Below are 15,383 nucleotides of genomic sequence, written 5' to 3'. Positions count from 1 at the left end.
TATTTTAGATAAGTTGTTACAGGACCTAGACAGACTGGAACAAAAAACATATATCAGCATGCATATGATGAAAACAGACCTATAACTACATGTGTAACATGTTCTATAAACATACATCTATAAATGAAAAAGCCTTAGTTGTAGTGATTTATATAGACTTGTTTCAAACCCTTGATATGGTCATGCATAAACACTGCTCAGTACACTAGAATAACTGGGTATTAATGCAATCTTGATAAGACTGTAGCTACATAGCTTACAGTTAAGCATCAAAAGTATCATATTACAATTGAGGAGGTGCTATTCTAGGTTACAGTCAGGGTATTCCACAGGGCTTGGTCCTAGGCCCATACTTAGATTGCATCTTTGGATCTATCTTTTCCATCTGAGGTGTTCTATAATATAAATGAGGATGACTTGGAAAAGGGTAAACTGATTACATCTGTTGCTGCCAGTGCATGTCTACAAAAGAACTTGTCTAAATTGACAGTTGAATGATGTGCTGATGAATACATAAAAAGATATGAAATGTATAATACATAGATTAAAGGGTGAACATTTAACATAGTGATCAATAATCAAAATTGTAGATCCATTTAAGGACCTGCGTGTATACACAGAACAAGCTTTGAGTTTTTCTCATCATATCAATTAATTGGTTTATGAATGATTTAAAAGTCTATGAAGCCAGAAATGATGAAATCATTGCTTTGTGTGTTTCATTAGAGCCAAACTTGAGTATGGAGAATGAATATGGAAAGCTTTTACAGAAAACTAAAATGAGTAATTTGGAAAGATTACTGCAGAAATATGCCAAGGGTGTTTATGGACATGAAAGCTTGCTACTGAAAAAAGATTAAACTATATAGACTTGTAGTGTGTCTCTTCTTAATAGTATACCTTATTTGGTTATATAGGTATTTAGAAAACTACCTCTGATGTTTTGGTTTATTAAAGAATAGTAGTGAATTATCAGTCAACCTGTGCAGGAGATTGTGTAAGAATACTCCTTCATTTTCTGAAAGAGTAGCTGATACCTGAAATACACTACCAAATTATATTAAAGCAAGCGGTAGTTTAGATATTTTTAAGAACAGCTTTGAACACTTATTATAGGGATGACTGTTCTGGTATATTTTTATTTTTTTATTTATTTTGTTTACTGTTTGTTGACCAGGTTAGTCCCACTAGGCTAGCTGAGCTGCTTTTTTCAAGAGAGACTCGAGGAGTTATTTATACTGCTAGGAAAGCCTTGGTAAGGGAATCAGGGTACTGCCCCAACTCATACCTCATACAGTTACTGCATATGTGCACATATACTGTTCCTAGTACACTAGTGATTAGGAGGATGGTATGCAGGCAGGATAATAGCAGAAAATGGGAAGAAGGTGTGCTGTGCTAACTCACTTCAATGCAGTGGCATTATGATAGATTCAAAGATTATGTTTCAAAAGGAACTGTTTACTGAATCAGATATGGAACATTTAAGAAAATAAGATTTTGTTGTTGCAACCTCTAGTTGGGAGGGTTGTGGGATGACTTATTGAAAGACATGAAGGTAAAAGGTGAGCTGGAGAATGGTGGAGAAGCTTCATGAGGAGAAATAATAAAATCAAAAAAGAATAAGCAGAATCTTTTCTAGAAAAAGGACAATTTAGTGGGATGTAAAGAATGAAAGTCTTATGTAGAGACATTTGCAGAGGGAGTGAGAAAGAAAGAATATGGTACTAATGATAGTACTATAATAAGGAAATATACAATTAGAATACAAAGTAAACAAGAAAAATAATGAAACAGGAATGATGTTTGGGACAATGTTATAGTACCATTGGGCAATAATGTGCAAGAGGTAAGGGTTTTCATTTTAATCAACAAAGAATCCTTTTGTGGCATTATTTTTGAGACTGGATAGAGTATGGAAATGCTTCAGTATGAATATGAGAAAAAATGATAGATAATCCTTGGAACTTATATGTTATTAAAGCATTTAACAGAGAATGTAAAGGAAAGTGACATGTACAATTTTGAACTGACATTGATAAAATAATGTTGAAAAACACTTGGAAGTATCATGTAATGACATAAATGACATTGTGAAAGTGTATGATAATAGAGGTTTTAGGCAATGGGAGATGGGAATGTACTATGATACTGAAAATGGTAAATGAAAAGAATGTGCATATTTTAAGCATTATAAATATTGCCGGGAAAAGAGGTGCTAAAAATATTGGGGGCAACCAAAAGCATGTTTCTTTTATTGAAAAGAAGAGCAGTTTATAGATAAATGTGATAAAAGAAATTGCTTTTTGTGCAAGGAAATGGGACATGATTAAAAAATGCAAGTCAAGATGTTATATCTGTAATCAGGTTAGGCATTTATGGATATATTGTGAGAATGAAAAAGATTTAAATTTGCTGGTAAATGAAGAACAAAAAAAGTAGTTGGGAGGGAAGTGTAGTAGAAGAATTGGAAGAGGAAGGAATATTAAAAATAATGGAAATTTTAGAGGCAAGAATAAATAAAGAAAGCTAAATGGAAGAAAGTTCAGAAGTAATTGATGTAGAAAATATAAGTTGGAAGACAATCAGAAATAAAAAAAATTGGCAAAAGAGTAAAGGACAGGAAAATGATATTTAAATGATTGAATATGAAGAGAAAAAAATGGATGAATATAAACTCTCAAAATAAATTAATAGGGACTCAAGAAAAAGTTTCCAAGTACACCAAGAGCAAAACAAGAAAGTAAATATTTAAAATAGTTCCCTGAAGCTTAAAGAGAAGGAAAATTAATAATTTTAGAGTACTTTCAGTACATATGAACCATATTATTAATATTATAAAAATAGGAATATTGGAATGGTGTGCCATATGTGATATGGGTGTTATTTTATTAGAAGATATAAAATTTCTGACAAATCATAAGATACTACAAATGAAAAAAAGTTGTTGGACAGAAATATAATATGCAATTTAGGAAGTGAACCATGTTCTAGAGTGATTGTGTTATATAAAGAACAATACAAATACTAGATGTAACACTGGTAAATATGGGAAGATTAACAGTTGTAGGTGTGAGGTGAAGAGAATATGTTTATAAGATTATAACATTATGTGTATATATTATCAATAAAGAAAGCAGTGAATTTGTTTCATTAAATATTAGATTATTTAGTTAGGAGGCTGTATACTTGAGAAAGTCTTTTAAAAATCTTTGTGTTGGAGTTCGTGTACAATAAATATTTTGGATTTACATTGGACAAGCTTCGCTTTTGATTGAATATTTGAGACTGAACTGCATTTTGGATTTATTCCATATCATTTATATGGAAACCACTTCGCGCATAAATACCTAACCTTCTACTTATATTAGATTATTTAGTGTTCAATGTAAAAAGTTCAATTGCAGAATACTTTAGTTGTAATTTAGGGGGAAATGTAATAAAAAGGGAGAGATGCTGATAATGCAGAATGGGGATATTGGGAACTGAAAATTATTATTTTATTTTATAAAAAGCCTGGAGCAGTGGATGTGATGTAATTGTAACAGGTTTTTTTTCAGATAATTTGGGAATATGGATGAAGGAAATAAAAGAAAGATAGTATAAGAAAAGAGAAATAAAAAGAAAAAAATAGTAAATTATGGAATAAAGTAGGAGAATGAGAAGTATTGCAGTTATGGTAAGATCATATAACCACGAGGGATTTTATAAAAGTAGTCAGAATATTGGACTGAGTTTAACAAGAAGTATAAAACGTGCTTTTCTTTTTCAATGGTAGGATAAAGTAAAAAGGGAAGGGAAATGAGATATGAGAAAATGTATAAAAGTATGTTAGAGAATTTAGAGAAGAATACATGAGAGTACTATGGTGTTGAAAAAGAGGTACATAAAGGAAATCAAGAAAATAAAATAAAGCTTTACTGTTTAGACAGAGATTTTACTTACAAAGGAGAAGGGAGGAGATATCTGCATATTTGGTAAAATAGTAAAAGAGATAATAGTATCATGAGGGAAATAAAAGATGTAAACAGTGATGTAAAAAATACAAGCAAATTATGAGTATTGTAGTACAGCATGTGGAAAAATGTATAGGGATAAAAAGAGGGAAAATAAAAGAGAATGGAAAGTAAAAAAATGGAACAAGTTATGTAAGAATTTGAAATAGAAATTATTACTATTAGTAAGTTGAATGATGTACTTAGAAAAGTTAATGATGACTCAGTATCAAGCTCAGATGTCAAAGGATATAGAATATATAAGACATTAATTGATTGGCAAAGATAGTATTTTGTAAATAAACTGAATGAATGGTTGGAGAAAGAGATTGTTTATGAGTAAATATTACATTTTATTTGGAAAAAATGAAAAGAATGAAAGAAAAAATGGAGGAATATCAAGTTAAATAATGAAGATTATAACATTTTTATGAAAATAATACAGAGGAGAATGGGAGGATGGGCTATTATGAAAGAATGTATATAGTATAAAAGAGAAGAAAAGTCAATAATTGTTACTGGTTGTAAAAGAAATTGTGGGTGGTATTATAAACAAAAGGGAGGATGTGAAATTTATGGTAGGTGATATAAGCAAAACATTTGACACAGGATAACATAATACTTTGTGAGATGTTATGGAGAAGTATGGAATAGTTAATAAAATTAGGAGCCTGTGCATGTCAGCAAATCAAAATAATAGAGTGAGAGTGTTAGTGAATGGATGGATGGCTGAGTAAAGAAATATGTGTGGAATGTGATAAAAGACAAGGATGCCCTATATGTTTAATATTGTTTGCTTTGGTAATGAATGTGATAGTGGGTGAGTTAGCTTAAAAAATTAAAGATGCTAGAAATGTGATGCATAAGGAAAAGTAATGATTCCAGTAGTTTTAACACAGACAAATGATTTAGTTGTAGATTTATTATTTATTTCTTTTTATTTTTATTTGTTTTTTATTTAAAGAAATTTTACATAGCCATGAAGCAAGATAGCAACAACAACAAAAACCAAGCAAACAACAAAGTACAAATGGTAAAAGCAAACAAGATAAGCAACAAACAAAGCAAAATACAAAACAAAGTACAAAAAGCAACAAAAAAAAAACAGAAAACTTTAAATGCATAAAAAAAAGTCTATAATAATATACCTAAATATAAAAAATAATAACTGGCATAACTAAAAAGAAAATAATAAATAACATGAATGAAAATAAATAAAAGATAGGAAAATAATAAATTAAATATAATATTTGTATTAAAATTTAGTTAGAGAGTATATGTTAGGAGTAGGTGGAGGAAGTTAGGAGTAGTTTAGAGGAAGAAGGAAGTGTAATAGGAGGAAGTTGTTCACACTGAGGAGTTTTAATAGGTTTGTTGATATGTTTTTGATGTTTTTTTTTTGAATTGATGTTAGTTTTTTTAGACAGAATTGAGGAGTCTAGGTTCCGATTTTTTGAAAATAATTTGAAATTTCTGAGGTCAAAAGATTTAATTAAGATTTAGTAGTTTATACTAGGTTTTAGGCGAGTGAGAGTTTTTTAGTAGTGTAGTAGTTTTTGTTTAAGGGTTTTTGTGGCAGAAATAAGTTTAAAGGACTTATGAATGATAAGTAGTGTTAAATAGAGTAAGTGGCTATTTAGTTAGTTCTAACCAATCGAGAGTTCTTTTGATAAGTGGACAGAGTGTTGAGCTGATATTGAGTAGCAATGATGAGAGTAGTACTATTATTATAACAGGAGGTAGAGAGTTTATTATTTTTGATAAGTTAGTATATATATAGGAGGCATATAGCAAAGGAGATCAGGTGGGTGGGTCTGGGGTTTTTCTTTTTCTCTTTTCTTTAGAGGTTTCAAGGGTTAGATTTTACCTTTTTTTTGTTATTTGATTTAATGGTGTTGTTAATGTGGTTATCAACATTATCAGGTTATCAATAGTTACACATAACAGGTGTTACAAGTAGCATTAATAAGCATTATTAGAGGAGATAAGATAGGGGAAGATTTGGGAGTAGGAAGGGGTGGAAGAGAAGAGAGTTTTTGGATTTTTTTGTTTTTTTAGAAGGAGAGGAGAGAGTCTAAAGAGAAACCACATTATAGAACTAGGCTATGAGGAGGGAGTGAGGTGAAAACATTATTAGCAGCACAGATTAAAGTTGAGTCACCAGAATATTCATTGATTGGGGGCATGGGTATGGCTATCATGTAGGGTGTATATATATAAAAAAAAGAAGAAAATAAAGAAAAGAAGGGACCTGGAACCTTGTCCAATTACTGGGGGTAGTAAGATAGAGGGTTTGTTGTGTAGCACTGCTTTTTTGTTGCCTGTTTTGGAGATAACTAAACCATTGAGAAGTGCTGGAGCCAAGAGAATAGAGATTTAGTTTGTCAAGAAGTATGTTATGGTTAACCATGTCAAAGTTGATAGATGCTAAGAATAAAATATAGCTAAGTATTTATGTGTGTGAACTGATGTTTAAAGGGAATCGGTATAATCTTAAAAAAGGATAAATGTAAGGGATTAAGTGATATGGTGAAAATTGGGAGGGGTACTTTTTCTATGAATGAGGTGCCTTTGTTAAGAATAACTTTTGGGGAAAATGACATAGTTATAATGCAATGAGAATGTTAAATAAATTAATATTTTTTGTGGAAGATGTATACATTTGCTTTTTTTTTTGAAAAAAGGGTTATCCTCTAAATTTGATAATAATAGGGGAAAATATATATGTAGATATGTCCCAGAAAAATATGAAAAGTAAATTGTACATTTGGTATTTTCTTTCATAGACAGGACCTACAAATACACTTCAGTGAATGCAGATGTGCATGGTGTTTAATTACCTATTCCTGCATTACACTGCTCACTTGCACAATATCTGGACTTTATGTTATGAGACTAACGTCAAAATATTACCTTTCTAGCAACAAAAGAGAACAACGAGCCATACATGTAGAGAAACTGAAATAGTGCATTTTGTGGTTAGTAAGAGACATAAAGGAATTAATTAAACCTAATCCCCCTTTATCTTCATCCATATACAACACTGCTCTTTTATTTTTGAGTGAAGATGAAGGGGGGTTGGGTTTAATTAATTCCCTCATGGATTCCTTCATTAAATTTGTGTAAAATATTAAAATAAACAAAGTAAGAAAATTAAAATTTAACAGTAAGAATGTTTAAATATAGGTATACTAAATTTTGGGAAATGATGAGAAGAAGGAAAAGAGGAAAAGAATATGTAAATGAAGAAATTAATTAAACATGATAAAAATATTAATATGGAACTTAATAACGGATGATATCAAAGAGAGAGAAAGATGTGGTATAATAATGTGATGACACAAAATTATTTTGTAAATACATGTGAAAATGCATCAATAGAAATGAATAAAGGTATGAAAGTGAGGAAAAAGTGGTGTACAAAGATGGTAGAGTGCCAAGACTTCTGAGATTGGTAATAAAAAAGTTTCCAAGGGGAATATGCCATATGAAAAGAAGGTTGAAAGAGTGCATTTTGTGAAGAGAAAGAGATGACAGAGCATGTCTGAAATGTGGAAGAGTGGTGAATCTTTGGAAAAAGTTGTGTAAAGAAAAGTTTCTTGAGAATATTTATTACATAAATAGTGTACATATGAACATATGTTTGGATATTATTCTAAGGACAAGAAAATAGATAGTCAGCAGGATACAATAAACTCTGTGTATGGTCTGTGCAGAGCAAACATGAAGTGTGTCCATGTACATGGCCACGGTGTGCTCTTGGCAACATGCAATGCATATTAATGTTGTGTGGCACACCTAAGTGAGGTTTTGTGGTGCGCCCCAGTAGTGTTGGCCACAAAACCTCTTTGAACAACACAGATAATGAATCCATGTACATGAAAATACCAACATCCCATCCCCATACCTCCCAACCTCTTAGTCTTACATGAAAACATCTCTCAGTATTTAGTGCCACTCATCCAAAATTATTACAAAACTACAAATTTTATGAGGAACACCACAAAAATACCTGCCAAAACCATGGAAAGACTGCCAGAACTAGTTATATCTGTATAGTTTGATTTTTCTCCTACTTTTTCTTATTTATGCCATGTTTGCATGGTGCACCACAGTGTTTAGAAATACTTACCTCATCTGTGCAGTGGGACCACCCATTTATCAGACTTGATCCAGACATCCAAAAACAGAAACTGGATGTTTCAACTGCTATTGCTCAGCACTGCTGGGCATTGCACAAATCTGGTAAGTGGGTCTGCTATACGTGCATACCATTAAATTAACAATGCATAGTAAAATACAGACTACAGTTAAATCCTTGGACTGCAGTGCAGATGGTCTTGGTTTGTAGTCCTGGTTATGCAAACTTTATTTATGCTGTTGTGACATTGCAGCTTGTATAAATAAAATGTTAGTGTAACAAAATAACCGTGGAATAGCATTGGTTGTAATCTATTTCTGGATACATTTGAAAAAGCTGTGTAAGCCAATGCACCTGTTTTACTGTGTTTGCACAATGGTAAGCAGTGTGCAGTTTTTTTGAATGTATCAAAATGTAGACAGTGTGCACTCTCAGTAAGCACAACTGGCAGAAACACATGCTATTTAAAGGTGAATAGGTGGAAATTATACTTTAGACATTTTGAGCTTGAACGTGTGGAGCAGTGTCAGGTAATGGAAAGGGTATAAATTTCAGAACACAATGCTGGGATTTCAGAAGTCCAAGGTCTTTATTGGGCTCCTGGTTCAGGATCATGTGCCCTGGCTGCTGCAAGACAACTACACCAGCTCCCAATATAAATCAGAAGTCTAGGATAGTTTGGCCAGGACCCATACCAGTGCGACTGGTATCCCACACATTGGGGAACAATGTCGACAGCACTATGGTGACCTGTGTTGCAGCTGTCACTGAATCAGGGATTGTTGGGCAGGGGGCACCCCAGAGATGTGTATGTATGCTTTATATGTAGTACTTGTAACTATTCAAGCTGAAGATGGTAGAAACTGGAATTCATAATTCTTTTTCTTTTCCCATTTTCCACAGCAGCAGAAGAGAGGGACTCAAATGTGAGTTCCCATGCAAGGCAATTGGCCAGGATGCAACAAGTACATGGTAATTAAGCATAATTATATACAGCACTGTTATTGCAGCATTAATTGCGATAGGCAGATTAGTTGCTATATCATACAGTTGTACTAAGTTGGGAATGCATGCTTGAACTGTAAAAGCAAGTATGTGTGGATTACTCTGTAGAATAGCTTTCAATTGTACATATTTCTGCTAAATACCCACATTTAAGAATCACTGTTTTGGTCTGTTCATTGTAGGATTCATGTTGTCTGGCAAGTAATTTATATTGAAGTCAATAAAGAATGGGTATCGAGATGTATGTTAACACAAATCCTGTGCAACTATCCATGTGTGTAGCAGCTATATTTGAAATATGTTCTTAGTTATGGGTCATTGTACAACCACTAATTTATGATATCTCAAGATATCCTCCTCTAAAAGGTGGAGAAGTATGGACTGTAACACAAAGCAACAGTTGCACATTCTCATATATCAGTGAACATGAGTCTATAAAAGGAAAGAGTGCTTGCATTATGTTGTATTCAAAGGAAATTACAGTATTACAGTAGTCACTGCTTGTTGGTTCTAATATCACACTCTCCAAATGTAAAACTCAGCTGATTACTGTTTTAGCTTGTCATCAATAAAAAATATAGTACATTAAGTAATCATCATTATAGCAGTTGAAGGGCATACCTCTAGACCTGTGTACTGAATGGCCTGGTGTCAAGTGTAATCTCTGTATGTGTATTCTGTATGTGTATTCCAAATAATAAAGAAAGTTCTTAGCAGCTGGCATTGTTAACAGTAGAATGTAACAGAATAGAGTACCTTAGTTGTAGAAAGCATTGTATATTATCTGTGAAGTTACTAATGTTCCTCTTTTTTCTCTCACCCCATCCCTTCTCTTCTTTTATTAATGGATTTCTTAAATTTATTTTTACTATCATTATTGTATTATTTATATAATCATATTGCTTATTATTATATTATTTGGTTTTACATCAAAATTTTGTTTATTATGTATAATTTCATAATTCTTTGTTGTGAAATACTTATTCATTTTTATGATTTCTTATTTTCTTCATAATTGTATTACTTGAAACTTTTCATACTACTTTATAATTGTTTCCTTATTTCTTGTAATTTTCATTTAATTTGTTTTATGTTTTATTTAATTTTTGGTTTGAATTTTATTTATGTTATTACTACAGCACAGCAGGGCAGGCCAGTTTCCTGTGATCTGCCTATACTCGCTCCACCAGCTGAAGTACCAGGGCCCAGCACTTCTGGTCTGCAGCCTAGTGGCACCCTGCTGCTGCCCCTGACCTACATGGACCCTCAGGTAGTTCTGACCAGGGGCCAGGCCTGAGGTCCTATCTTGGAACAGAGGCACAAGGGGTGTATACATCACCTGAGTGGAGTTGCCAGCTCTGTGCATGGGCACATGCCTATGCCAAATGGAGAGCCTGCGTTCCATCCTGTTATGGCAGACTGGCCCTAGGCACAGATGTCAGCCACTGCAGCCAGTAGCGCAATGATGGGACAGTGCTGACAGTTCAGAGGGTTAGGACTTGAGTCAGACTGTTGCCATGCTGACATCCATGAGACCTCGAATCTCCCAACCCAACCAAGGGTTCATCCCCCTCTTGTGTCCTGTACTGATTACTGACCCTGTCTCATTTGCAGACAGACAAGACATATTAAGACAAGAGACATGGTCAGTGAAGGCCACAAGAGGGGGTGAACACCTTGGTTGGGGTGGGGGTAGAGGCATTGAGAACCTATGGACATCATGTTTGGTGACAGCGAGAATCGAGTCATGACCCCCAGGATTGTTATCACTGTCACCTCACTGCACCAATGGCCGCAGTGTCTGACATCTGTGTGTCCTTGCATTATTCAGGACAATAATGGAGAGCAGTGTCTCCACTTGGCATAGGCATGCACCAGTTGTGTGGTGCACAATCCTATGCATCAGACCTGGCAGTTCAGCTCAGGTGACAAAATCATCCCATCTGCCTCTGCTTCCAGAGGGAACCACAGGCCTATCCTTTGGGGCAGAACTACCTGAGGGTTGAGATAGGGCAGGGGCAGTGGAAGCTGCTGACAGGCTGGAGTACAGAAGTGCTGGGCCTTGGTGCCATAGCCAGAGTGTAAGGCAGACCACAGCAAACCGGCCTACTCTGCCGTGCTGTAGTAATAACATAGATACAATTAAAATTTCATAATGAAATAAAACATAACACAAAACAATGGACAGAATAACATTAAATAAAATGTAAGCATATAATAATAAAGTTATATAAAAATAATAAATAATAGATTTACAAACACAATGAAAAATAATATGAAATTAAAATATATGTAACAGAAAACAATAGAAAATTATACATAAACAAAATATAGATAAAAGGTATAATAATGAAAATATGATTATATACATCATATAATAATAATAATAATAATAATAATAATAATAATAATAATAATACAAATAATAATAACAATATGACTAACATAAAAAATGAAGAGAAGGGGTGGAGTGAGAGAAAAAAGAAATAACATTAGTAACCACACAGATAATATACAAAAATATCTACAAATAATGTACAATAGTATGATACATTTTACTTAAAATAATACAAAATGCTAATAAACACCTTTATTACTTTGAATACTACCCTGTTGCTAACACACATGCACTGTAGTGCAGATCATATTGCATCCAACAATCATTCTTGGGGCCATATATTGTTCATATGCATGTTCCATATACACTGATTACATTTGACAGCAGGCCATATGAGCCACATCTGTAGAGGTCTGCCCTTCTAATACTATCATTATGAATATGTAACAGTACTATACTTTTATTGATGATAATCTGAAACAGTATTATAAGGAGCTGGTTTTAAATGTGGGGAGTGTGTTATTCGAACCCACAAGCAATGTTTATTGTAATATTGTACCTTTCCTTTCTAATACAGCATAATACAAGCACTCTTTCCTTCTACACTTTATAGGTGCAGGTTCAGTGTTATACTGATAATCTGGAGCATGCTCTTGTTGTCCCTGGTATATAGGTCATACTTTACATAACAATGTTTATGTCAACTTAAACAAGTACTGTATAGTTTGGACATGTGGTTTTCTAAATTACTGTCTACTCTGTAATACTGGACTGTTGTTCTAAGTAACATACTAATGCATGCATGCTTTTGCTTTACAATGGAAAAATGTATACTCAATGTGGTACAAGTTGTTTACCACAATAAGCTGTATTTACTCCTAATGCTAAAATAACAGTACTATTTCAAAGCTACATACCACTTGTGTCTCTTAGCCTTCTCATTCTTTCTTCATATGTCTTTACATTCAGTGCCCATTCTGCATTAGCTGAGGGGAAAAAACAAACACAACAGAATATCATTAAGAACACCAATAATGAACATATGCAGCTGCAACCTCCTACAAGCAGTGTCTATATGTGATAGCTACACATCTGTGGAGTGCCATTATTTCTGCATTCCTCGACCCAACAGTGGAGTGTATCCCTCTTTATCATCCTGAGGTCTTGGCAGTGATTCCCACACTATTTGCCAGTGCAGAGGATACCGGTAACACTGGACAGATCTTGGGCCAAACTATTCCATGCATCTGATTTGTAATCTGATCCATGATAGTGCTTCTGCAACAGCCAGAGAACATTATCATTCACTACAAGTCCAACAAACACTTTGGACTGCTGGATACCCCACTTTTGAGACTGAAATCTCAGAATCTCTCCCTGAACACCAGCCATGTGCAATGTATAATGACTTTTCCCACCAATTCTGGTTATAACAAATACTGAGAATGCACACTATGGACTTTACAACATTTGAAAATGGTGTCCGATGATTAGCATTGCGCAAACATGTTGCCCAAATTTGAGCGATGGGAAACAATAAAATTAAGTTTGTTAACACTGATATTATCATACATAGCATTATACAACTGACAATATTACTGTGTCATGCATCAGGAAAATACTTAGGATATGAGAAATACTAGACAATCGCTATAACTCAGGGTGACTATAATGTGAGGTGGGACACTACTGGAAAAAAAGAAAGATGTCTACTCTAGTAAAACCATGGAATTTATACACGGTAGTCCAACACTTACAGCTTTTGCCAGTGGAAGGATTAAAGAATACATGTGTATGTTTAATTACATTGCAATGTAATGGAAGGACACATTAGTAAAATACAAGTTGCATCGCATGTATCAGAACCCAGGAGCATGTGAACATCAGGCCAACACTTAATGTCCACTGCCACAGGAGAAGTTATACAGAGATCTACTACATTAATATTTATCCTGAGGTTCTCACTGTTACATGCAGTTCAACGGTGCTTAGTGCCTTTGTGCGATGCAGACTGACATTAATTACTGTCTGCTACCTGAGTGGTCGACTTCTACAGTTTGTGCACTGCTGCAGTGCATGCAAAGCAGCTGCACATAGCCGATGCCATTTGTGCTACTCACATCAACTCACAAACTCCAAATATTAAGATGAAAACAAGTGATAATAGGAAGACTATAAAATCAATGTATCACATATACTACTTTACTATGCAATGACACAGGAAATATCCCCACATAGTTCTACATCCAATTCACCATCCGATGCACATGTCAAATACAGGATGGGTACCTTAACCCTGTGTGTCAAACATACACCTTTATAGAAAGCAACAATAGGCATACAGCACCATACCTCTCAATCTGCTTGAACAAGGAATCTGAACAAAGGCACACATAATGGGGGGATAAAAGCCTGTAAATAGGGACACTATTTAACTATTGCACTTACATACTTAGGAAGTGGATAGAATAATAGATTATGCATTTAGCATGACTGTTCTGAAGGATATGAAGTATGAAAATCAAATGTGTGCCATTGGTCCCTAATCTCAGCTCTCAATGATTTGCTAGTGATTTGACAGACAACCACAACTGTATGAGAACCAGACCAGATATGAGTCCAACATCTGGACAGTCTGCAAAAATCTGTACAGTTGAGAGGGATGTAATTAACACTCAATCAAATTGAAAATAATGTACAGTCATAATAAAATATTACAAGTTACCTGTACATTTTGTGACATGTTTTACTTTTACAACACTGTAGCAACTGATTACATACACAGTTATGATGTTTTCTTGTAAATATACAGCACTGTTTTAGATGTCTGTATTTCTTGGTCATTCATCAGTTATCTGTCCAGTAGTGTGGGACATGCTGTGTGTACACCATTCAATATTATTGCATTTACAATGTCAAAGGATATTAACTGGGACTAATATGATTTGCAGCTGCCAACTAAGGATAAAAAGGATGGATGTCACAAACAAGCACTGACTTTTCTTTTGGGGGTGGGGGAGTAAGGATTTGTGCCTGCTATGGCACTAACAAGACTGTGTTGATCTGGTTACCCTACATGTCCGGCATCTTGCCTGTCATGTGATTTAGTTATGGTTGAGAACTGTCATCTATACTGCATCCCTAGTACATATGCATAGTGCTGTCAGCCTCCTAGATGTTGAGTCATTGTGCTATGGCTTGCCTCATACTCAGTGCAAGGACTTACTAAGCATGGCTATGTCTGTCTACAACCACACCTGCTGCTGGTTCCTCCCCTGGGTCATCATTGACCTGTGGCTGTGGTGACCTTGGCATTGTCGGTAGGATGTGTTGCCCATGCCCTTGGTGATCCCGCTGCAACTGTTTCCACTATATTAACTTGGGTAGCGTAGCACATACTATGAGCATTGAGGAGCATGTCAGCGGATTACAATGGTGCTCTCACCAGAAGTATGTAGGCACTGGCACTGGGAGTGCAGTAGCTGAAAAACATACTGTATAGCATTACTGGATGGACTGTGTTTCTCATTATGGTTTTCCTCTGTGTATGTGTGTGTGCATCTCCAATGGGTTTCTGCAGCCATGTGTCTAGAACATAGCATGCGTCCATGCCTAAGTGGGCCTTGGTGATATCCCACACAGCACACATCTGGTGCATTTGGGGAATGTGGCACAAGAAGAAGTCATGCTAACTGCAAGAGTTGACAGCACACACATTTCACATGATTCCCATGACATTTCATATAACTTGGCAATAGTTTTAGAGGTAGACCTTATTGTTAATGTGGACCCTACCCTGTTCACCAGTTGTTTTTGTCTTGTGTATGTGACTGTGATGTACGGCACACATTACTGGAGAATAGTATGATATATGTTACAGTAGTAGCTTACTTGTAATCTTCTC

The sequence above is a fragment of the Protopterus annectens genome, chromosome 2.part2 (assembly GCF_019279795.1).
Source record: "Protopterus annectens isolate FY-2018-M chromosome 2.part2, PAN1.0, whole genome shotgun sequence".
Taxonomy (NCBI): domain Eukaryota; kingdom Metazoa; phylum Chordata; order Ceratodontiformes; family Protopteridae; genus Protopterus; species Protopterus annectens.
This window is presented reverse-complemented; position numbering follows the sequence as displayed.